This window comes from Lepidochelys kempii, chromosome 7, assembly GCF_965140285.1.
Source record: "Lepidochelys kempii isolate rLepKem1 chromosome 7, rLepKem1.hap1, whole genome shotgun sequence".
NCBI classification, from domain to species: domain Eukaryota; kingdom Metazoa; phylum Chordata; order Testudines; family Cheloniidae; genus Lepidochelys; species Lepidochelys kempii.
Genome location: NC_136386.1, coordinates 120,127,354 through 120,151,561, shown reverse-complemented (window position 1 = coordinate 120,151,561; position 24,208 = coordinate 120,127,354). Strand labels below are relative to the sequence as shown.

Below are 24,208 nucleotides of genomic sequence, written 5' to 3'. Positions count from 1 at the left end.
ATGGCCTTGGTGAAATCCAGCTCCTAGTGGACAGGCAGGTGTCCATCCATATCACTCATCACAAGGTCACAAAGGCACAAGGTCCTGATTTACAGAGGGGCTGAGTATTCACATCTCCAGCTAAAGTAAATGGGAACTATAGGTAATCAGCACTGCTGAAAATCAGGGCTTAACTGCCTCCCAGTTTGACTGCCTCAGCGGAGAGGCTGTAGACTAAATGGGTCCTGGAGTCTGAACTCAACTAACACTCTATACTGGTGGTCCCTTCAGGATAAGGAAAAGAGACATTTGTATTGGAGTGGGAGCAACTTGCAATTTTGTAACTGAGATCTGTTCATGATGTGATTATTACACTGTGGGACACTTCTGAAGTTTGCTTCCTGGAATGTGCTCCATGACACTGAGCATATTCCATTACTAGACACTGAGGTCTAGTAATACCCACCCCTTGCCCTTGTAATAGCAGGAAATTGGGTGTACCTGTTTCTAACAGGTATCTCCCACTCATTGGTCCATAGTACAGCAAAAAAAAAAAAAAAAAGAGAGTCTTGACAATTTACCCAGGGGAAATTCCAGTTAATCTGTGTCTTTGTCCTTGAATAGTCAAACAGTGGACTCTAAACAGTCCCTTGCTTTGAGCCATCTTTACAGATCCACTTGACGCAGAGAAAGATGAGATGGAAAGGAGAAGATGGTGGTCTGACATGAACAGTTTCTGGCTGTGATGGATGTGAATAAAGCTTTCTTCTCCCTGGCTGCAGCATCCAAGAAACTTTGCACAGGTGAACTATTCTGGGATGTAGACAGCACTGGAGTGCAATCTCCAATTAAAGACTTGCCTCTCCAGGCTGGCAAAATCCAGTGGAGGGACTTTGGGTCTGTCATTGAGGGAGACTTTCCATGCATCCTTTTGCAAGGGCAAGATGCCAGAATCTCTCAAATGAGGGACTGCTAGACCCATGCTCAAAAAGCACTTGTCAGGGCTGACAATCTCACCCATTACTGGCCTCTCTCTACCCTTTCTGTTGTGGGGAGGATTATTGAGGAGGTTACGGACAAAGCAGCTCTGGCACTATCCTCAGATTTCCTTTTCTGCTTTCACTCTGGTGTCAGGCCTGGGTATGGGACGGAGATTGCTCTAGACTTGATGGTCTCTAATCTCTTTCTATGGATGGACAAAGCTCAAGCATCTGTGCTCATTCTTTTAGCTCCCTCAGCTGCGTTCATCCCATTGACTATGTGGTGTCGATAGGTTTACAGATCCTGGCAGAGATAGATGGAATCACTCTTGAGAGGCTCTTTTCATTTCTGAAAGCGTCTACAGGGTTGTCTTATTGCTCCTCTGCCCCAAGAGTCTCTCAATAGAGGATAAATATTCCACAGTTCTGTTCTGTCCCTGTTCAATGTGCCACCGGGGAGACAGAAAGGTGTTTGCGGTCCCAGTGGCCCCTGACGACACTCAGCTTTGAGTCTTTTTTTATCACACATGTCCAGCGTGGCCTTTCAACTTTCCTAGCACCTGGCCAAAACTGGGGCTTAGACGAGTGTTAATTGAAGATCATTTCAGATAAAACACAGGTGATGCTCATGGGATGAAGGAAACAAGCAGAGGTGACATTGACTCCTTTGATGATGGGAGCACGCCTGCCTTTTGTTAAACAGGTTCACAATCTAGGGGTTCTGCTGGGTCCTCAGCTGATCTGGATGACCAGATAGCAGCAGAAGCCAAAGACCCATTCTAGCAGCTGAGGACTATGGGGGTTGTGTGTGATGTCAGAGCTAGAGGCTGGCAGGAATGTGACATAGGAGTCATTATGGCAGCTCTATACTTTGTGAGGGCTCCCCTACACATGGGTGGCAGGATACACTGGCTTGGATGCTTTACGTCACTGGAGTAGTGGTGAAGCAGTTGGAGCAGGGCCTGTAATCTGGCCCTACGTCAGATGCATGAATACATTGGAAATATAAATCAATGAGCACAAAAGCAGTAAGAAGCCTACCGCTGAGTTAGAATAATTCACACAACGCACAGTCAACCTGTGGAACTCTTTGCCAGAGGATGTTGTGAAGCCCAAGACTATAACAGGGTTCAAAAAAGAACTAGATAAATTCATGGACGATAGGTCCATCAATGGCTATAAGCCAGGTTGGGCAGGGATGGTGTTCCTAGCCTCTGTTTGCCAGAAGCTGGGAATGAGCAACAGGGAATGGATCCCTTGATGATTCCCTGTTCTATTCATTCCCTTTAGGGCACCTGGCATTGGCCACTGTTGGAAGACAGGATACTGGACCTTATGGTCTGACCCAGTATGGCCATTCTTAAGTTAATAAAACAAGTGTGTCACACTGCATCTGTTGTGAGTACAGATGTAGCGAGAGTCAATGGAGTTACAGCAATTTACACCTTGCACCGAAAAGGATGTTATCGTCACATATGGTAAACTCATGATGATATCTGTAAACGGGCTTCCATACTTTGCCAGGGCATGCCCCTATCTTTTTTTCTCTATACACAATGTGTGCTCAAAAATAAATCAGTTAAACTGAACTACCTGGTCTGGTCACAGTGTGCTGTTGGCTCTCTTCTCGTAGCTTAAAGAAAACATGGTACATTCATACGCTGGAAATATGCCTGGGAGCCAAATATTGTTGTCGTCCGCAACTTGAAAGAGAGATGAATATCAGATGATGAAGAGGGAACACTTGCAGAAAAATGTTCAGGCAATTCTGTTCCTATTGACGTGTTTCCATGGGGTTTGTGGCTAGTGATTCAGACTTGATTTTGGTTATAACATTGCATGTCCACACAAAGACTGTTAACAAAAGGAGAAGAAGACCACACCTATCTCTGTTAGCAACTGCAGCTCCTAAAGAACCTCTGCTTTGCACATTCAAGCCATGGCAGCAGCTTAACCCATCAGACCTCATTCACTTATTCACTCTTTGACTCAATGTTTGTAGTCTGCATCTTATGCATCACGTGAGAAATTCATCATGAATAACCCAAGGCATGAAAGGAAGCCTGTAGGTGACTAGCCATTGCCTTTGGAGTACCTGGAGGGGAACACCTCCACAAACAGGGCCAGGATACAAGAACAACACTATTCACACCGTGAAGCTGTGGGCTGCCAAAGCACTCCACGACTTCAACATTCAAGAGTGGGAATGCTGCCTATCTGCTTTCTATGCTCATTTCTTATAAAATGTAAGATCCTTGGGGCTGGGACCTACTTTTTTGTGTTGTGTTTGTACAGTACCTAGCACAATGGGCTTCTGGTCCATGACTGGGGCTCCTAATTGCTACTGCAATATAAATAAATAATAATACAGCTACATACACTGGTTGGAGACCATTAGTACTAGTGCAATACAAATATATAATAAATAATAATAATAGACAATTTATCTGTAGTTATTTCTTGGCTGGGGAAAGATGCGTTGGCTGCTGAAGTGCTGCACAGTGTGTCTCATGGCGATAGGATTGGCTCTGATAATATGAGCCTTTGTGATGGAGACAAAAATAGACCTGTGCTTCTTTTGGTACCCTTTGTTCTCTGTGCCACTGCTGGCATATTTATGCCCTGACAGGTATCAGGTTGCATGCTGGGATTTGACTGTCAGAGCCAGAAGTCATCACCAGTGCCATCCTTGCCTAGCGTGGCTTATAGTTTCAATTGTTAATTATTTCTGAACTACTTAGTGAACTAAGTATGTGGGGCAAAACAGTATTTTCCTCATGACCTTTTACATTCCTATCTTCCACTGGGAGTTTGGTGATTAGAAACCTGCTACTGCTGCCCAGTGAATCACAGGAGCTGCCTGGGGATACAGCAGTGAAGCAAATGAATCTGATTGCTGGGGCTCTGTAATGAAGTGCTGTGGGTAAAGGTTGAGATTAACTTTCCTTCTCTTCATTACAGAGCTCGAGTGATAAGTAACTGCCCCCACCTTGTCTCCATGTGAAATGAGCCCCCTGCAACATGTGTTGAATGCATATGACTTTTATCAGTCACTTATATCTAAGACATTGGTCTGATGCCGTTAGTTACACGTGATGGTGAAAAGCTACCTAGTGGAATTGGTCAAAGAGTGAAAAAAAATGGATCCAGAAATGTTTCCCTGAATGAAAGTACATGTCTGGTTCAAGGGGGTCATATAATTCCTTTTTCATTAGCATTTAGACAACTTCTGGTTATTTGCAACCTGTGAATCCCAAAAGTTTCACAAATTTTAGCACAAGTTGTTATTAGTTCAAAAATTTGTGCCAGAAAGTGATTCTCCTGTTTAAAATGCTTCAGTCATCCAATTGGTGGTCAAAATCAATACCATGTGACTTAGGAAACCAACCTGCACAACACAAATAAAAATAGTGAATGGAGAACACTCAAAGTGAACAGTTTGCAAAGAACTAGCTGTCTGAAAAATTGTTCATACAAATCTTTAGGTGAGCACTTACAAGTAACTAACAAGACTGAAGCAAATCAGGATCAGTTTGTCAATGGTTCACTAGCTGCAAAAGGGCCAAAATTCACAGCATATATTGGTAACGAACAATTCACCAGCTCTGTTGTCTACCTAGCCACATGATACAAGTCTTACAGTTGTTAAAAAAAATAATTACGGAAACTATGCAATGGATAGGCCAATCCCAACAAGATAAACTGGACAGCAGTCTGAGAAGGCACGTCTCTTAGAATGGTTCCCTGGGAAATAAGATACTGAGTGTTGGAGATTTGAAGAAATGTCCAGGGTTATACCACCATCAGAAAACAATAGAAATCCACATTAGTGGGACACCCTCCATGGAAAATTTGTGCCAAACCTAAATACACTCATTCAGCGGCAATGCACCTCCTACGTTCTGACGGGGATTCTCATTGGCAGGATGGGAGATGCACAGGAGGAGAGGAGTTGTCCTTTTACATGGAATCATGACATTAAGTGGAGGGTATCATGGAGAATTATTTTTTTAAACTCCCCTTCTCCATTAATAAAGTGGATTCTTATCTAGAATTGATGGGTTTTCAAAAGATTTTAGAAGTGCAGGTCCCACTGACATTCAATCATTTAAGCACATTTGAAAATTGCACCCAATATCTTTAATCCAAGATTAACTCTTTGAGGTACTTGTGCACTGAGAATGAAATTCACCCCAGTGAAAAGGGCCTGTGCAAGACTCTACATACCAAATAAGGGACAAAGCCCATACTCCATGTCTGGTCTCGGTAAGTTGACTAGACACGGGGAAATCCACAGGGGCAAGGGAGGAGGATTCTCCCTATAAGGCATTTTTAAAGTACAAAATAAGTAATAGCTGCTCCATACCTACCATTCCAGCCTTAGAACTTAGGCAGCCTTCAGAGGAGGGCCAATGGTAAGTGGATCTGTATTATGGCAGATCCATCATCTCCATCCTGCTCCCAGCCTCTCCTTGTCCCCACCACAGGCAACAGAGCAAAGTGAGCCACTGAAGAGCCATACTTGATACAGTGCTCACCCCCATGCACTGCCTCTCCTAAACTTACCCCTGTACAGCAAAACCGCACCAGTTCCGCTGCAAGCTGGGCCCACAGTACCAGGGTAGGGGTGTACAGAACAGGCCCCTTGCTGAGCAGGTCTCACAATGACATGGCTTTGCAGGACACCCAGGAAATGTCTTTTCCTGGATCATGTGGGTGTTTTAACTTAACACAGGAACAAACAATCCTCCTGGAAAGTACAGTAGCTGAGATCCAAGGGAGATTTTAAAAAACATATGTTCAAATTAAAAAATAAATAAACTTGAGAGTTATGGGCCCTATCATGGAAAAACTCCAATCCCATCTTTTCAGAGATAATATGGCTAATGCACAGAACACACGGCATCTGTTTCATTTAAACTCCTGCCCTACTTTCACCCTGCAGCCTGCAATGATCCTTTCTAATACTTCCACATAAGGTACCTGCTGTTTTTGAATTCCTGGTAGAAAGCAAGTGGTGACTGAAACTCGAGTCTATTTTCTTAACACAGGTCTCAGCTGTGCCTCGTTATGTGGCATGCCAGTCATTTTAGAAAATAAATAACATCCATGCCATACAGATTTTTCTCAGATTCCCTTGCTCTATTACTATAAATGTTTGACATCCACCAGTGCTAAGGAGCTGAGTGCTTATTGGAAAGAAAATAAGGAAGGTCATCAGGGAAGGTCACCCAAGCAAGATAGCATGGATTTGGCAAGGTCTGTGACATGTATTATTAGGTAACAGAAAAGCCAACTTCCAATGAGTGGCTTTGGTCCTATGACTGAGAATTTATGTCAGTCAGAAGAAGGGACAAAAAGACAGATTTAGAATCAAAGTAATTCTCTCCAGTATTAACAGGATATGAAACCAAATGAAGGAACAAAATTTCTAGCTGGTTAAAAATTTTCCATCATACTTTCTGTCATTGGGAAAAAAAGTAAGAAAGTGGGAGTAAGTGGGGTTTTCCCACTGCAGTGAAACAAATTTCATTTTTTGAATTTTAAAAAAATCAAAATTCTTTTTTTCAAAATTTCATTTAAAAGTTTTTCATCCAAAAATAAAAACTTTCACAGAAAATTTCAAAGAAAATGAAAAATTTTCATTTAATTAAAAAATGGTGAAATATACGTACCTTTTTAGACCACCTTTACTAATTACTTAGGCCAAATTCTGGTTCTAGGCACAACACCTGCATATTAGTTTTCCCAAATGAAACAGGGCATAGGGCTAGACCTAGATCTGGCATAGCGGAGGCAACTCTGTCGAATTTCCAGGTCTAAATTTTATTCATACTGAGCATTTTTCTCAGGATTGCTTTCAGTAGGAAGGGGAGAAAGCTTTTGACACAGTCTCCCACAGTATTCTTGTCAGCAAGTTAAGGAAGTATGGGCTGGATGAATGCACTATAAGGTGGGTAGAAAGCTGGCTAGATTGTCGGGCTCATCGGGTAGTGATCAATGGCTCCATGTCTAGTTGGCAGCCGGTATCAAGTGGAGTGCCCCAAGGGTCGGTCCTGGGGCCGGTTTTGTTCAATATCTTCATAAATGATCTGGAGGATGGTGTGGATTGCACTCTCAGCAAATTTGCGGATGATACTAAACTGGGAGGAGTGGTAGATACGCTGGAGGGGAGGGATAGGATACAGAAGGACCTAGACAAATTGGAGGATTGGGCCAAAAGAAATCTGATGAGGTTCAACAAGGATAAGTGCAGGGTCCTGCACTTAGGACGGAAGAACCCAATGCACAGCTACAGACTAGGGACCGAATGGCTAGGCAGCAGTTCTGCGGAAAAGGACCTAGGGGTGACAGTGGACGAGAAGCTGGATATGAGTCAACAGTGTGCCCTTGTTGCCAAGAAGGCCAATGGCATTTTGGGATGTATAAGTAGGGGCATAGCGAGCAGATCGAGTGACGTGATCGTTCCCCTCTATTCGACATTGGTGAGGCCTCATCTGGAGTACTGTGTCCAGTTTTGGGCCCCACACTACAAGAAGGATGTGGATAAATTGGAGAGAGTCCAGCGAAGGGCAACAAAAATGATTAGGGGTCTGGAACACATGACTTATGAGGAGAGGCTGAGGGAGCTGGGATTGTTTAGCCTGCAGAAGAGAAGAATGAGGAGGGATTTGATAGCTGCTTTCAACTACCTGAAAGGGGGTTCCAAAGAGGATGGCTCTAGACTGTTCTCAATGGTAGCAGATACAGAATGAGGAGTAATGGTCTCAAGTTGCAGTGGGGGAGGTTTAGATTGGATATTAGGAAAAACTTTTTCACTAAGAGGGTGGTGAAACACTGGAATGCGTTACCTAGGGAGGTGGTAGAATCTCCTTCCTTAGAGGTTTTTAAGGTCAGGCTTGACAAAGCCCTGGCTGGGATGATTTAACTGGGAATTGGTCCTGCTTCGAGCAGGGGGTTGGACTAGATGACCTTCTGGGGTCCCTTCCAACCCTGATATTCTATGATTCTATGATTCTATGATTCTATGACGATGACAGAAAGCTACATTGTACCATATTTTCATTCTTTTCTAGGAGTGGCAAAGAAATAAAGAAAATTTAAAAACATACAGAGATTGGGCTTTATTCTCCAGTCCGCTCCACCAGGTATATGCCACTGTGATTTTACTGGCATAAATCTAGTATAAAGAAGTGGAGAATAAGGATCTTTTTCTCCCCTACTACCACTATCCCAGATTTGGGCATCAGACTGATTTTGTCTATTGAAGTTTACAGTCTGGAGAACTTGTACTGAGACAAGGTGATACTGGGGGCGGGGGCGGGAGGTGCTGTCATATTATCTGTGCTGTATAAGGTGGCTTGACTGGGCATTGGCATGGTATGATTTCCTAAGCCTATTTTGCTTGATGTCGAAAGGTACAGTATGTAAAGTGATAGTGTGATGGGGTGTTCATCCTACACCAGCACTGAAGGGGTTAAGGTGGCAAGAGAGGCCAATTAGCTATAAGCCACACCTCCTGGGAGCTAAGAAATGATGATTCTGATTGAGAAGGAAGCTCACCAGGGCAGGAAAAGGCAGGGGCTTCTAAGCACTGTTCCCTCTAAGCTGTGAGCGTGCATACAGATCCTAAACCCCATGCACAGGGCGAAACACCATGCGCACAAAAATTTGCACAGAAACACAACAATTTGCACAGAAGAAATTTTTTGCGCACACAGCCTGTCAAAAATTTGAGGGAACATTTTTGCTTCTAAGCCTAGGAGTTGAGGATAGAGGGGGGCTGTAGTGAGGTTATCCTGCAGTCACACTCCCTGGGAGTAGGAGCCTGAAGAAGGCAGTGTGGGAAGCAGTCCAGGGAGGAGCAGTAAAGTCCGAGGGAGTATAGACCTGAACTGCTGGTTTGAGGGTCCCTGGACTGGAACTTGTAGCAGAAGGTGGGCCTGGGTTCCCTACCAGCTGCTGTGGGAGTGGTGCAGACAGCACAATGGATAGGAAGACTGCCTGAGACTTTGTGGAAAGAGACTCTGATGAGACCCCAGAAGGAGAGGACGATTGTGACTTGGCCAGAAGGCTAAGGCATGAAGGAGAGGCACTGCAGCTCCTGACTAGTGAGAGAGGGGCCACAGAGCAACTGGCTGGGGCAAAGGGCTGAACGACTACAGGATAGGGCACTGACAGGGGTGAGATAATTCCCCAGAGGAGTCACGAGGCAGTGCTGCGGAGCAGTGAGTCACACGACCCTGTTACAGGTAGCTTGAATGCAAAAGCTGGATAGTTTTAGGAAGGCTGTTGAAAAACGGATGAGACTCTAACAATGATGGGCAAAAGGCCTCTCATTTTGCTCTGGAGGCACCACGGAATTCATTCTCAAGGCTTTGGATCCTCTGCAGAAGAAAAGATTTCATTTTTCCTAAGCACCACCACCGTCGGATTTGAGGTGGCATGCTTTGTTGCAGACACTCAGTATGCCATGTTGTTTGGGATCCAGGCCTCAAAATGGTCAGTGACTCAGATTTCTTGGGACCCAATCCTGCAACGTGCTGCACACCTCCTGAGAAGTGCTGCGTGCCCTCAGCGCCCATTTTTGGCAATTCTTATGACTGGACTCTGGAAGATAATGGACTAAAGAGTACTGTGAGATTTCTGTCCTAGAGACCATCCATCTTAGCCTAGTCAGCCACCTGTTAATTTAGAACAGGTCTACACTGGGAACTTACATTGGGATAGCTGTGTCCCTCAGGGGTGTGAAATTCACACCTTTGAGAGACAGAGCTATGCCAACGTAACCCCCGGTGTAGATAGCGCTAGGTTAATGGGAGAACGCTCCCGTCGACCTAATTACCACCTCTCGGGGAGGTGGATTACCTGCGCTGCCGGGAAAACCCCTCCCCTCTGTCCTGGTAGTGTCTACACTGAAATGCTACAGCGCGGCAGCTGTGTCGCTGTAGTGTTTTAAGTGTAGATGTATCCTTTGTTAGACTCTCTCTTTCTCCCTTGAGTGGGTATTTCCTGTTACTGTGTGCTAAAACATTCATTCTCTTTTAGGGTGGGGTTCACTACTCCACCCAGAACAGGTAAGGAAGTGAGAAATCCTGGCTGTGTTACAAGAACTGTTAGTGTTGTATCACATTGGATCATTTTCTATTGGGATTCCACTGCTGGCCACATGAAGACTACGGGTGAAATCCATCACTATGGGTGATTTCACCGTGGAGCTGCTTCTTATTCCAGCAGATGTTTCATATCACAAACCAAAGTCATTTTCAGGCAAGCCTTTAGGTGAAGATTCAGTAAGGGTTTTAAGTGGAGGGGGACTGTTTCTCAACTCAGGGCAAGTCGACACTTAAAATGCTGCAGCTGCACTGCTGTAGCACTTTCATGAAGACGCTCTAAGCCGATGGGAGAGAGCACAGTTAATCCACCAGTGCGAGAGGTCGTAGCTCTATCGGCGGGAGAAGCTCTACACAGGGAGTTAGGTCGGTATAACGATGTCACTGAGCAATGTAGTTATAGTGATATAGGTCTGTCGTGTAGACCAGACCTCAATTATATTAGAGTAAAGCCAGATTCTGATCTCAGTTATAATGGCTTAAATCTGGTTTAACTCCACTGATTGTGGCGCAAGGGAGGATTTACATTGGGGCAAATGAGCTCAAATTTGGGTGCAGAGTACACAGTTATACCTAAGCTTGGTCACTTTCTATCATTGTTTTAGCTGCTTTGGGTGATCATGTGAAACCACTCTATAATCTAACAGATTTTCTTCTTATTTCTATTCATATGTAGCAGTTTACCTGGTTTGCTGAAAGGCTTGAATTTTTCTTGCTGACTTCTGCCATTGCTGCACCTGCTTTTCCTGGGGCATTCAGCCTCATCTGCCATGTACAGGCTTGCAAAACCCTAGCTTAATGGCACTCCCTTATTAAACAATACATTCCAGAGGTATAAAATATTATCACCCAATATGTATTTGGGCAGGAGACTGCTAACCTCTCTCACCACTCAGCACACAAGACAGGACATGAGAGATTGCCAGCAGATTCCCTATCTGTGTCTGCATCTCACATGGTAACTGTACTTTATTCCTCACCATAAGCTCACACTCCTTGGTTTTGTCTTAGAGAGACCTGTGTCTCCCATTGAACCTATATATCCAGTAAAAATGAGTTAATACTAAGAGGATAGTAACACAACTTGGGTGTTGCCCCCTCTATATGGAATGCTTTGTTGTGATAACGGACTAACTGCTATCACCATTTTTCTCTCCTCCTCTTCCACTTAACCTACTGAGTATGCTTTTAAATATCTGAGCATCCATTGACCTGCTTCAGCTGACTTCACATATCTTCTCTCTCTTGACTTCCCCTCCTAGTAGGGATGGGAGGATGGATTTAAAGCTTAATTAATTAATGCATTTTGAGATCATAGGAGGAAAGATGCTACAAATAAATGCAAATGACTACTAACAGATTTGGGTGAACTATTGGTATTAAATAATTTATTTGTTATTTAGACCTTTTTTGTGTTCTGTTCAACTCGGGCATATCTGACTATTTGCAACTTCTAAAGCATGATTGGATATCTGATTTACACAGTATGTTTTTGGCTCCTTTAGTGGAAAGATTCATAGATTTTAAGGCCAGAAGGGACCATCATGATCATCTAGTTTGACCTCATGCACATTGCACACCACAGAACCTCACCAGACATGCCAAACCCATGAAAAAAATGCAGAAATTAGGCTTGTTTTTGGCTTAATTGGCTTGTGAGTTGCTTGTTGGCTAGTTTTTGGCTTCTGGCTTCTTGCTTGTTGTAGCTTGTTGCTTCTTTTTTTTGATCGGCTCCCGGCAAGCAGGGGTAAGGGGGGTAAGCAAGGGCAAGGAGAGAGAGTCAGGGGAGCACAGTGGGCCAACTGCAGTCCAAGACTGCACGCTGGGGGGATCTAGTCACATAGCGTGTTGGGGTTCTTAGGGGCTGGCTTCTTTTGGCCTTGTTTTAAAATGGGATTAGCTTGATTTTTGGCTTATTGTGAAAGCCAGAGTGCTTATTTACCATGTGAAAGTTGGCAACTGTGAACCTCACCCACCCACTCCGGTAATAGACCCATAAACTTCTGGCTGAGTTACTGAAGTCCTCAAATCATGATTTAAAGATTTCAAGTTACAGAGAATCTATCAATTACAGTAGTTGAAACCTGTAAGTGCCCCGTTCCCCATACTGCAGAGGAAGATGAAAAACCCTCAGGGTCTCTGCCAATCTGACCTAGAGGAAAATTTCTTCCCGAGAACCCAAATATGGTGATCACTTAGACCCTGAGCACATGGGCAAGACCCACTAGCCAGACACCTGGGAAAGAATTATCTGTAGTAACTCAGACCCCTCCTCCACTAGTGTCCCATCACTGGCCATTGGAGATATTTGCTGCTGGCAGTTGCAGATTGGCTACATGCCATTGTAGGCAGTTTACAGTAGGATGATTGAACCTTTAACAAACAAGAGGGAAGTTCAAGAGACACTAAACTGGGAGGAGAGGTAGATACGCTGGAGGGTAGGGATAGTATACAGAGGGACCTAGACAAATTAGAGGATTGAGCCAAAAGGAATCTGATGAGGTTCAACAAGGACAAGTGCAGAGTCCTGCACTTAGGACGGAAGAATCCCATGCACCGCTACAGACTAGGGACCGAATGGCTAGGCAGCAGTTCTGCAGAAAAGGACCTAGGGGTTACAGTGGACGAGAAGCTGGATATGAGTCAACAGTGTGCCCTTGGTTGCCAAGAAGGCCAATGGCATTTTGGGCTGTATAAGTAGGGGCATTGCCAGCAGATCGAGGGACGTGATCGTTCCCCTCTGTTCGACATTGGTGAGGCCTCATCTGGAGTACTGTGTCCAGTTTTGGGGCCCACACTACAAGAAGGATGTGGAAAAATTGGAAAACGTCCAGCAGAGGGCAACAAAAATGATTAGGGGACTGGAACACATGACTTATGAGGAGAGGCTGAGGGAACTGGGATTGTTTAGTCTGCGGAAGAGAAGAATGAGGGGAGATTTGATAGCTGCTTTCAACTACCTGAAAAGGGGTTCCAAAGAGGATGGATCTAGACTGTTCTCAGTGGTAGCAGATGACAGAACAAGGAGTAATGGTCTCAAGTTGCAGTGGGGGCGGTTTAGGTTGGATATTAGGAAAAACTTTTTAACTAGGAGGGTGGTGAAACACCGGAATGCGTTACCTAGGGAGGTGGTGGAATCTCCTTCCTTAGATATTTTTAAGGTCAGGCTTGACAAAGCTCTGGCTGGGATGATTTAGTTGGGGATTGGTCCTGCTTTGAGCAGGGGGTTGGACTAGATGACCTCTTGAGGTCCCTCCCAACCCTGATATTCTATGATTCTATGATTTCAAGATGGCCATAAAAATACTTGCACATCCGAGTGTTTGTGAGACTTTCACTTTCCATGAATATTCCTGAGAACAAAAAAGTCACTCAGGCTGTACAATTGTTAATGGAGAATGTATACAAAGAGCTGCAAAAGGTGTTGATATGAATTCACATTTGCAAATACTTGGGGTTTTTTCGCAGTATTTACCCAGCTCTGTTAGGGTGAAATTCAGTCCTGTGCAGAGGGCCAGCACAAAGCTAATGCACCACTTAAGACCTATTTTGAGGCCTTAAGTGATGCATAGGCCCTGTGCTGAAATAACTGAATTTCACTCCCACAAAGAATAAAACAAAATCACTTAACAATGAAATTTAACCCACTTAAGTGGGGCATTGACCTCTACATAGGGGTAAATTTCAGTCTTAGTGATTTTCTTTTATTCTTGGTAGGAGTGAAATTCCGTTATCCAAAATCCCAGGTATCGCACAAAGGGACCTCAATTGCAATAGAAGTATATCTGAAAGTATGAAAATGTGGTGCTGTTTAAGTTGCTGTCTATATTTTATTGTTTAAAAAATAAATGCACCTAGTTAAATTATGAGACAGACTTAGCATAAAATAAATGTCTTCGGATTGTGCCTCAGATGATGTGTGAGGCGAGATCACAAAAGGGACAGCCCTTTGTGTACAAAAGGCTTTTTATCTGCACTGCTAGTAAAACATACACGAAATGTAGACTCAGGCATCTGTGGAAACTAAGTTGTGGTGTTATCACACGCACACAAAAAGCTGGCCCCAGAATAAAAGAGTCATATACAAGTTTTAAAATATCTTTTTCTTTTAAAATGCTGTTTTCAGGACGTATGAGATGCTACAAAAGAACAAAACCTTCCAAGCCTCTGTGCTCAACACTGCACCTAGCAGTGATGCAGGCACACAGCACGTGAGACTACCTGAACTAACCCCTTATTTACTGCATTTTTAATTACAAGAAAGCTGGCACTGCACACCCTTAAAGCAGCAGAACACAAAGGTTCATTCAGCGTTGTGCAACGTTGTGCATACTTGTTCACCTTTCATCTACAGATCTCAAAATGCCATTGTCCCTGTTATACTGAGGGAAGCAGATAGATTTTGACATGATGCCCAAGCTCATGCAGCGAGTCGGTGATAAAGCTTGTCAGAGAACCCTGGTCCTGAGTCCTAGTGTGCTAAACTCTCCCCTAGGCTACGCTGCCTTCCTTAGACCATATGATAACAATCTCAGGTCTCAAGACACGTCAAATCCATTCATCTATTCTTCTCCAGTCTGATTTGGGAGGTTCGCCTGAACTCTAAATACCAGATCTATGAACAATACAGGAGACGCTGCTCTGATCAGCATTGTGGAGGAGGTACTGTCTGGATGGCGCTGCAAGGCAATGTGCTCTGTGCTGTTTGTCATCAGTCATAAGACCATCCAAGCATCATGGAATTGGCATGATAATCAATGCCAGACTCTGCAACTGCAGATCAAGAACAGGCAATAAAGAAGTCATGCTGTACATCGTATCTGAAGGTGAGCCAATGCTTGCTAAGATGTAATTCCTATAGGGGATGCACAAGCTTCTTTGTCTAGAACATATTTTTCTTCTGACATTTAAAATGAATTCAGCATTTGCAGAACAGCCCAGAAGAATGTGGTGGGCTGTTTAACCTCAGGACAGGTATACTGGGAGCCTGGCATCACAAGCTTCCCCCACAAGTGTTCCTTACTCTGTGGCCGAAAGGGCAGCTCACTTTCCATGGCCCATCCAGAAAAAGAGTGCCACCTACTGAAATGCCACACACTACCTCCATCCGCAGCTGGGACTTCTTCAAGGATCTTCCATCCAAAAACCAAAATGAGACTCAACCCTGCTTAGCTGATGATATTTGACATAACTATAGCCAAGATGATATGGCTACAGATTTAACATGTAGCCAGAGTAAGAGGGACAGATAAATGTTTTACTTAACAATAGGTTAGCAATGTATTCTTTTACTTAGCATGGGTACCTCTTCTCCAATCACCATGAACATGTTGACAATAGCTTTTCTTATTCAGTAAGGGAAGGTTTGTCAAGTAAGCAGTTTTAGGTCATACTTAGTAACATGAATGGTATGAAATACAGACCAGAAATATAATTTCATTACAAATAAATTCAGTGGGTGGGCCATAGCTCTGTAGTAGGCCATGCCAAATACTGGATCCAAACACTGGAAATATTCACCCTGGAAAAATCTGAACTTTATGGCTTGAGATCATCTCTAGTTATGAGCCAGAAAGCTGACCTCAAATCCATGAAAAATAGTCACGTTTACAATAAGAAGAGTCTATTATGACAAGCTTGTAAATTACTAATACCAGTTAAGGACATTTTACATCACTCCTGCATATTAAAATTTTATATAAAATGTTTGCCTTTCCCTCTTTTCTTTGTACATGTTCCATAATGTTCAGCTTCTGTTGCTGTATAACTTTTTAACAGTAACTTATTTTTTCACAGTGCCTTTCATCTCTAAGGCTCTCGTGATCATCTCTAAGGCTTTATAAATGGATATACAAGTTGTAGATCATGTTTGCATTTGAATTATTAAAGCCTAGGTGGTTCTCCTAATGTGGATTTTTCCATACTTTGATCATGATGTCAATGCACAGCCCTCATAAGGCACTGATTCTACCACTGGTGCTGAGATCCCAATCAGGTAAAATTTGCCTTGACTTTTTTTTGCAGAAGAACTACAGATTAGGCTTATGATGTCTAGAGCCACAGAAAACACAAGCTCACAGCTGCTATCAGAAAACTCTTAAAAAATCAGATGAGCCAATCCTGAGTAAATTATTTTTTTCTTTACATCTGAGTAAATTATAATCTTTCTATCGTTAGTGTAAGCAGAGTCAGGATGAGCTCTACCCTGACATCTGGTGGCGAGTCATGGCGGGTTATGGAAAAGAACTTCAGGGGCTGATCTCATTTGCATAGGCACACCTACCCCGGCTAGATGGTCACTTTGGCTGCTGTAGGAGCCCCAGTTTCTCTGTTATTGGGGCAGGAAGAATAAACTGTTATTATCCTGATTATGTGAATCAAGGACAGTGGAACTGTACTTGACCTTTTGTTATGATGGAGGGACTCTCCATCAACTAAGCAGCACTCGCTAGACAAGGGTCATGATTCCAAAACCCAGTGAATTGAGAGAGGTTGGGGACAGGTGTTTAATATTTGGTGGTATGTGCCCCCTGGTGAGGGCTCTGCATGCCAATTGCACCTTCTACTCTCTCCACTGTGAAATATCAGAGCTAGTTTTGATTCCACTAGGAGTCTAGTTACAGGCTGCTGAGTGGAATTCACTCTGGGCCAATGGTGTAGTAGCACTGAGGCTCCCCTGCTACAAGCTGAAATCACTGAGCATTCTGTTAAGTAGTGGGAGGTCTGAAGATGTATTGTGGAGCAGTTTGCAGGATGCTGGAGTGGTTGGTAGAGCAAAGCAATTTGTGCGGTGGCTGGTGGAGTAGAGCCCTATGGAGAGGTTGGGCAGTTGGCTTTGGACCATGTAAGGTGCCCCTTAAACCCCCAACCATTTCCACCCAGGTTGGGAGGTAAAAACTCTGCAGATAAACTTTTGAACTCTAGGGCTGCACTGACCAGGGACAGAGACTTTTGGGTTGTTGGACTTTTGGGACTTGTCATAACTATAAAGGGAAGGGTAACCATCTTGCTGTATACAGAACTATAAAATCCCTCCTGGCCAGAGGCAAAACCCTTTCACCTGTAAAGGGTTAAGAAGCTAAGGTAACCTTGCTGGCACCTGACCAAAATGACCAATGAGGAGACAAGATACTTTCAAAGCTGGAGCATGGGGGGGGACACGACAAAGGGTTCCCTCTCTCTGTGTGATGCTTTTGCCGGGACCAGATCAGGAATGCTCTTCAGAACTCCTGTAAAAAGTTAGTAAGCAATCTAGCTAGAAATGCGTTAGATTTCTTTCGTTTAATGGCTGGTAAAATAGCTGTGCTGAATGGAATGTATATTCCTGTTTTTATGTCTTTTTGTATCTTAAGGTTTTGCCTAGAGGGATTCTCTATGTTTTGAATCTGATTACCCTTTAAGGTATTTACCATCCAGATTTTACAGAGGTGATTCTTTTACTTTGTCTTTAATTAAAAGTTTTCTTTTAAGAACCTGATTGCTTTTTCATTGTTCTTAAGATCCAAGGGTTTGGGTCTGTGTTCACCTATGCAAATTGGCGAGGATTTTTATCAAGCCTTCCCCAGGAAAGGGGGTGTAAAGCTTGGGGGGATATTTTGAGAGGAAGATGTCTCCAAGTGGGCTCTTTCCCTGTTCTTTGTTTAACACGCTTGGTGGTGGCAGCATAGGGTTCAAGGACAAGGCAAAGTTTGTACCTTGGGGAATTTTTTAACCTAAGCTGGTAAGAATAAGCTTAGGGCGTCTTTCATGCAGGTCCCCACATCTGTACTCTAGAGTTCAGAGTGGGGAAGGAACCTTGACAAGACTTTTGGGACTTTGGGTGACTTTTGGGTTGCTGGACTCAAGAACCAAAGTGAAAGGACCCGGCCCAATTTGCTTGGGGTGGGTTTTGGCTCATGGGTTGTGTTATGAATCCTGTTGGTGGTGTTTCCCCAACCTAATGCCACATTGTTTCTTTCTGTTTAAAAGGCTTTTGCTACACTCAGACTCTGTGCTTGCGAGAGGGGAAGTATTGCCTCTTAGAGGCGCCCAGCGGGGGTGGTATGTATTCGTCCCAGGTCACTGGGTGGGGGCTCGAGCCAGTTTTGCATTGTGTTATTGGAATGGAATTCCTAGATACTGAACCTGGCCCTTGTTGCTGCCAACTCCGATGGGCAGAAGGGTTACGTTAGAAAAAAACTGAACAAAACCTGGAAAACGTGCATGGCATTACAGGGTAGTTAACACCATGTCATTTGTCAATATCTATGATGCTTCTAAGTATTCACAGAATACTATAATACTCCTTCTTTATAGATGGCCGTGGGCTAACAACTTTTTCTAAGTCTGTTTTTTAATCCTTTGTAGTTGCTGTTCTTTGGTCCTTGTCAGGTGTTTACTGGTCTCCAGCTTTCCTTCATGTGGGTTGAAAGACAGAAGTACTCAGTATCATTTGTTTTTCTTTTTCTCTATGTTCCTGCAACCCCCGCCCTGTTTCCTTTTTTTCAAACAGAGATCATGCTTCTGCAAGTAGAGGCTTAGCCAGACACACCTTTGCTATACATAGCCTCAAACTCCACAATAATGTCGGACAAAATCTGTTTGGGTAAACTGGTATACAAAGAGAAGCTTCATGACCCAGAACAGTACACAAAAGATCAATGTCTGCGGCCTTTTGAATATTATTTATTCATGCTTTAGAAAAGAAACCACAGTGGTATGATACAATCTGTGGAAATCAAACTGAATTCTGTTTAACAACATCATCTTATGTGCCTTCAGGTCTGCAGTAGGTATATTGCTCTGTCATGCACTATAATCTTGTGGTTCACATACACAACACAGCTGGGAATCAGGACACTGGGATTCTCTTCTGGACTCTGCCACAAACTTCCTGTGTGACTTTGGGCACATCGTGTAACCTATTTGTGCCTCAGTTTCTCCATCTGTAAAATGGAAACCATGATACTTATCTTCCCTTATTAAATGCTTTTAAGATCGAAAGCTAAAAATCACTATGCAAGAGCTAAGTATTATTATCATGGGGTTGTTGTGAGGTTAAACTTGTGGTTTCTAAAGTGATTTGTGATCCTTGGATAAAGGATCCATGGAAGTGAAAATTCTTAGAGTCTACTCCACCTAAATGCAGAGTCCTCTTGTGTCACCACCTTGTTCCAAATTTTTCCTGAGTGATGCTCATGTGCTCCCGTTCAATGTAAGTGCATATTGCTTACATGCATAATTTGGCTAAATGCATATATGACACCCATGTCCTGCCCTCATCAGTATATTGCCTCTGGATAGGAAGGACATAGAGTGTCAAAGACTACATTTAACAGAGAGAAAGGAGGTTCTTGGAAAAAAAGATAATAACGAAACTCTGGTGACAACTTCTGCGATTTTTGGTATAAACCGGAGCTGAATGCAGATAGGTTCATATGGTTCTGGAGCTATGCAGATAAGTGCTCTCATATTAACTTCGGCCATTTTCCAGATCCTAATCCTAACCATTACAAGTAAAAGACACACCTCACCTGGGATCACCCTGTCTTATTCATCTTCTTTGCATAACCCTGCCTACAGCAGAATCTAATTTTGCAAATGACCTGTCCTCCATTTAGAATCCAGAGCCAGGCAGGAGGTATGTCTTCAAAACCACAGGAAAAAGGAGACCAGGTAAAGAGTGATAGCTAAGGTGTGACACTGTGTGTACCTGCTTTCCAGCCAGCCACAAGGAGGAAAAACAGAATCTTTACCAAACACTTTGGGACAAAGCAGCTTTTGTTTTCATCCTTCATAAGGACTTCAGCATCTTGCCCATAAAATAGATTATTTTTACAAACAGGTCTGAGTCCCCAAAACTTTGAGGAAGCTCAGGTCCAAGCTTTGTGACTGGCCCCTTCTTTCCATAATAGGCAGAACTAAACTCCAGACCGAAACACCCCCAAATCTGGGGACATTCTGACCTGGGTCTGGACTTTGTGGCTTGACCCATCTCTAGCTACTTTTAAATGTCTCTCCTTGAAAAATCTCTGTAATTACCAACGACACAACAATCTTGCCCTTTCCCAAAAGGCCAGCCCCCCTTATATGTCACCATCTCGGAAAGCCAAAAGGCTGGAAACTTAGTTATTATTCAAACATTTCATTTCAGAACGATGCAGAGTCTCATTAATTCATCTAATGCTCAAGCTCGGGCTCTGAAACTTGTGATAACATGCAGCATTCGCTTATCAACATCAAGGCACCACAAGGCCCCGCCTCGCTCCACGTGTTACAAATTTCAAATGTCCTGTAGGGATGAATCATGCTGGGTGAATTTATTGTTATCTTAGGGTTGCCAGCCCTGTGTTGCTGTGGGATGCGTTACCTCCCCAGCACCTGTGAAGGAACCCCTCTCTGGCTCCTTCTTTGTTAATGTCCATAATTAAGGTAATTGGCTGAAGGGTTTGTAGCTTCAGCCAATAAAGAAGTTTGCTTCACAGCATAAATTAAAGTAATCAAAAATAAATATTTGTCCATGGTTTCAGATTAGAAATCTGCACTAGGAGAATGTCATCTCTTGTGGTCTGATGGGGAACAGAAAACTAGGGAGCAAAAACATTACCATGGGGACTTGAAATAATTAAATAATCAGAGGACCAGTACTTGCCTACTAAGATCCTGATTTAGCAATGAACTTATGTAAATCTATAATTTCAAGCACTTGAGGACTTCCCTTGGCAATAATGGGGACCACTCATGTGCTTAAAGCTATATGCATGTTTAAATGCCCTGTTGATTTGGGGACTAAATTCATAGCATTGCACAGGGTGGGAAATACACCCTGGGCCAGCTTAATTGCCAACGCTTTGTGATAATGATTGGTTTGACAGTAACGATTTGGCAGTCTTACAGGAGTCTTTAAACTTGTAACTGCAGGTACAAGATATCCTGTTTTGCTGAGGAAGGGCAGGCTGTGCCAACAGAAGGCAGAGCTCATTGACTTTACTGATGGATCCTGTTTAGTGTATGGCTTCATAGGTGTTTGTTTAACAGCATGGATGTAAATATCAAATGCTTTGATAGCTAAACCTGTCTTGTTAATATGTCCAGCATCACAGTTGTGCCTTTTGCCCAATAACACAGCATTTCTAATGTTAAAAGCTGACTCAGCTATAATTAGTTTGCATGGCCCCCATCTATGTACCAGTGATAGGTTAGACCGCCCCCTCGCCACACACACTGTGTGAATAGAAGAACAAGACTTGGTGTAGCTAATACATGCCAAGAATAGGGAGTTACAACAAGAAAAAGAAAACAACAAGCTGATATAAGCATTTGAAATATAATGAAGTATTAGGAAGAAAGAGACCAGGTGGGAAGTGATTGACTGGAAACAGAGACCAAGCAATTATTGATACAATTGAGGCCATCAGCTCATATAAAGGAGGGCAGTACGCTGTGATTAAATCAGTTTGAAAGGGTCACTATTAGCATTGGGTGGTGCTGCACATGATGTATATTTATTTTTATAGCTATGTTAAGAATCCAGGTAATTCTTTAACTTCTTCCAAACCAAATTCTTCAATACCTTTTTCTGTCAGCTACTTAGCATTCACAAACAGCTCTGCAATAATAAACCGCTGGACAGAGCCCTGCACTTTATGAGCAACTCTGCAATAACAAAGCAGTGTGACAGCCCAGCAATAAGCAACTCAGTAATTAAAAACCACATTTGCAAGTACAATAGAGTGGTGTGTGTGTGTGTGAGAGAGAGAGAAGCAATTACACTGAGCAATCAGATTTCAGAGTTAACGATCCAAGAATTAATATAGGTAACTGAATGAGAAAGCTTTTTAAAATTAGGAAAAATACTTTGTGCCCTTTTAATGCAGATCTTCAGTGCTTTATCTAAAGTTTGCTAGTTAAGATTGTTTTAATAAACTTGCTTTGAATTATTGAATGTCTCACATGAAGTAAAGTCAAAGACATACAGCTGGTCAGGTGTGGGAAGGCACAGTAATCCTCCATTAGAGGATTAGGTTCTGAATATACTAAGGCTTGGGCACATTTTAATCTCTCTTTTTAATGACTTCCATAATTGGGGACCATCTGCTGAGAACACTCTGCCCCAGCTTGTGAAAGCTTCAGCCAGGGCTCCATCATCCACCGCATCCATATTGAGCGTAGATGTTTCCGTGGGTCATGGACAGAGAGGAGGACTCTGAGCTGATGGTCAGCTCTCAAACCATTAATGGCCTTGGTAGGACCAGGGCCTCGTATTAGATTAGGAACTGAAGGAGAGCCAATGGCGCATGTGGAGCACTGGAGTGATGTGCTCTCATCAGTCTTTCTTAATTAAAAGGCAGGATCGTGAATATTATCTGAGTGGCAGGTTCTGCATCGCCTACATAGTCAGCTCCAGATCGAAATCTGAATATTGTGGCTGCATCCTTGTCTCAGAGGAACAGTCACTGAGTGGCTAACGGTTGAAGAAGATATTTCTTGCCACTGTCACTGTCTGTTTGTAAAAGAGTAGAGATGATTCCAATCGGGTACCCAGACTGTATGTTATTACATCAGTAATGCAATATCGGACATGGTCAAAGGAGGGATAGGTAAAATGGGAAGGAGAAATAGAGAATCCAGGGTCTAAAACATAAAGCAATGCTTTAGCACTGTTGCTTGAATATTGATTATATTATGATTTAGTTTTCCCAGTTAGCACTCTGAAATTTAGTAGGTTCTTGTCCCAGGATCAGGCCCAATATTTTGAGAATTACTGTTCAGTTGGGAGCCCCGGTGTGCATGGTTGCAACACTCATACTTATCTCTACTATTTTACTTTGACAGGGTAACAAGTGGATATGGGGGAAGCGTAGATGTGGTATATTTTGACTTTAGTAAGTCTTTTGATACAGTCTCACATCACCTTCTCATAAACAAACCAGGTAAATACAACCTAGATGGAGCTACTATACAGTGGGTGCATAACTGGTTGGAAAACCGTTCCCAGAGAGTAGTTACAGTATCAATAGTTCACCATCAAGCTGGAAGGGCATATCGAATGGGGATCCGCAGGGATCAATTCTGGGTCCAGTTCTGTTCAATATCTTCATCAATTACTTAGATAATGGCATAGAGAGTATTCTTATAAAGTTTGCAGATGATACCAAGCTGGGAGGGGTTGCAAGTGCTTTGGAGGACAGGATTAAAATTCAAAATGATCTGGACAAACTGGAGAAATGATCTGAAGTAAATAGAATGAAATTAAATAAGGACAACTGGAGTATTGTGTCCAGTTCTGGGTACCAGATTTCAGGAAAGATGTGGACAAACTGGAAAAGGTCCAGCGAAGAGCAACAACATTGATTAAAGGTCTAAAAAACATGACCAATGAGGGAAGATTGAAAAAACTGAGTTTGTTTAGTCTGGAGAAGAGTAGATTGAGAGGGGACATGATAACCGTTTTCAAGTACATAAATGGTTGTTACAAGAAAGAGGGAGAAAAATTGTTCTCTTTATCCACTGAGGATAGGACAAAAAGCAATGGGCTTAAATTGAAGCAAGGGTGGTTTAGGTTGGACATTAGGAAAAACTTCCTAACTTGTCAGAGTGGTTAAGCACTGGAATAAATTGCCCATGGAGGTTGTGGAATCTCCATCATTGGAGATTTTTAAGAGCAAGTTAGACAAACACCTGTCAGGGATGGTCTAGATAATACTTAGTCCTGCTCTGAGTGCAGGGGACTGGACTAGATGACCTCTCAAGGTTCCTTCCAGTCCTACAATTCTTTGATTCTATGAAATTACACTATACTTATAATAGTTTTATTAATAAACTTAGCAAATTTACAAACACTGTAGCTCAGAAAGGTAGAGATAAAACAGAATGAGCTGAGCATCCCTATACTTACACCATCCCTTGCAAAACAACCTGCAGTGTTCATGATTATCGTTCTCTTCTCCGCCCTATTACCACCCTCACCAGTGGTCATCATCCTGGCATCTCGCCAGGCACTCAGGCTGGTGTACAGCTTTTATAATGTGTTATGCTTATGCCACGATGCCTAATGCATATTCAGTAGTGGTGTCTAGCCCCTTTTCTTTATTTGTAGTTCCTCACCCTACTAATGTTGGGGTGCCCTTTTCCCATAGGCTATTAATTCTTTTACTT

At 43.0% G+C, this 24,208-nt stretch overlaps 1 protein-coding gene across 1 annotated transcript in view; it reads right to left on the bottom strand.

The window, feature by feature from the left end:
- Positions 1-24,208, bottom strand: part of COL17A1 (collagen type XVII alpha 1 chain) — a 118,386-nt gene that overhangs the window by 72,340 nt on the left and 21,838 nt on the right. The window lies entirely within an intron of this gene.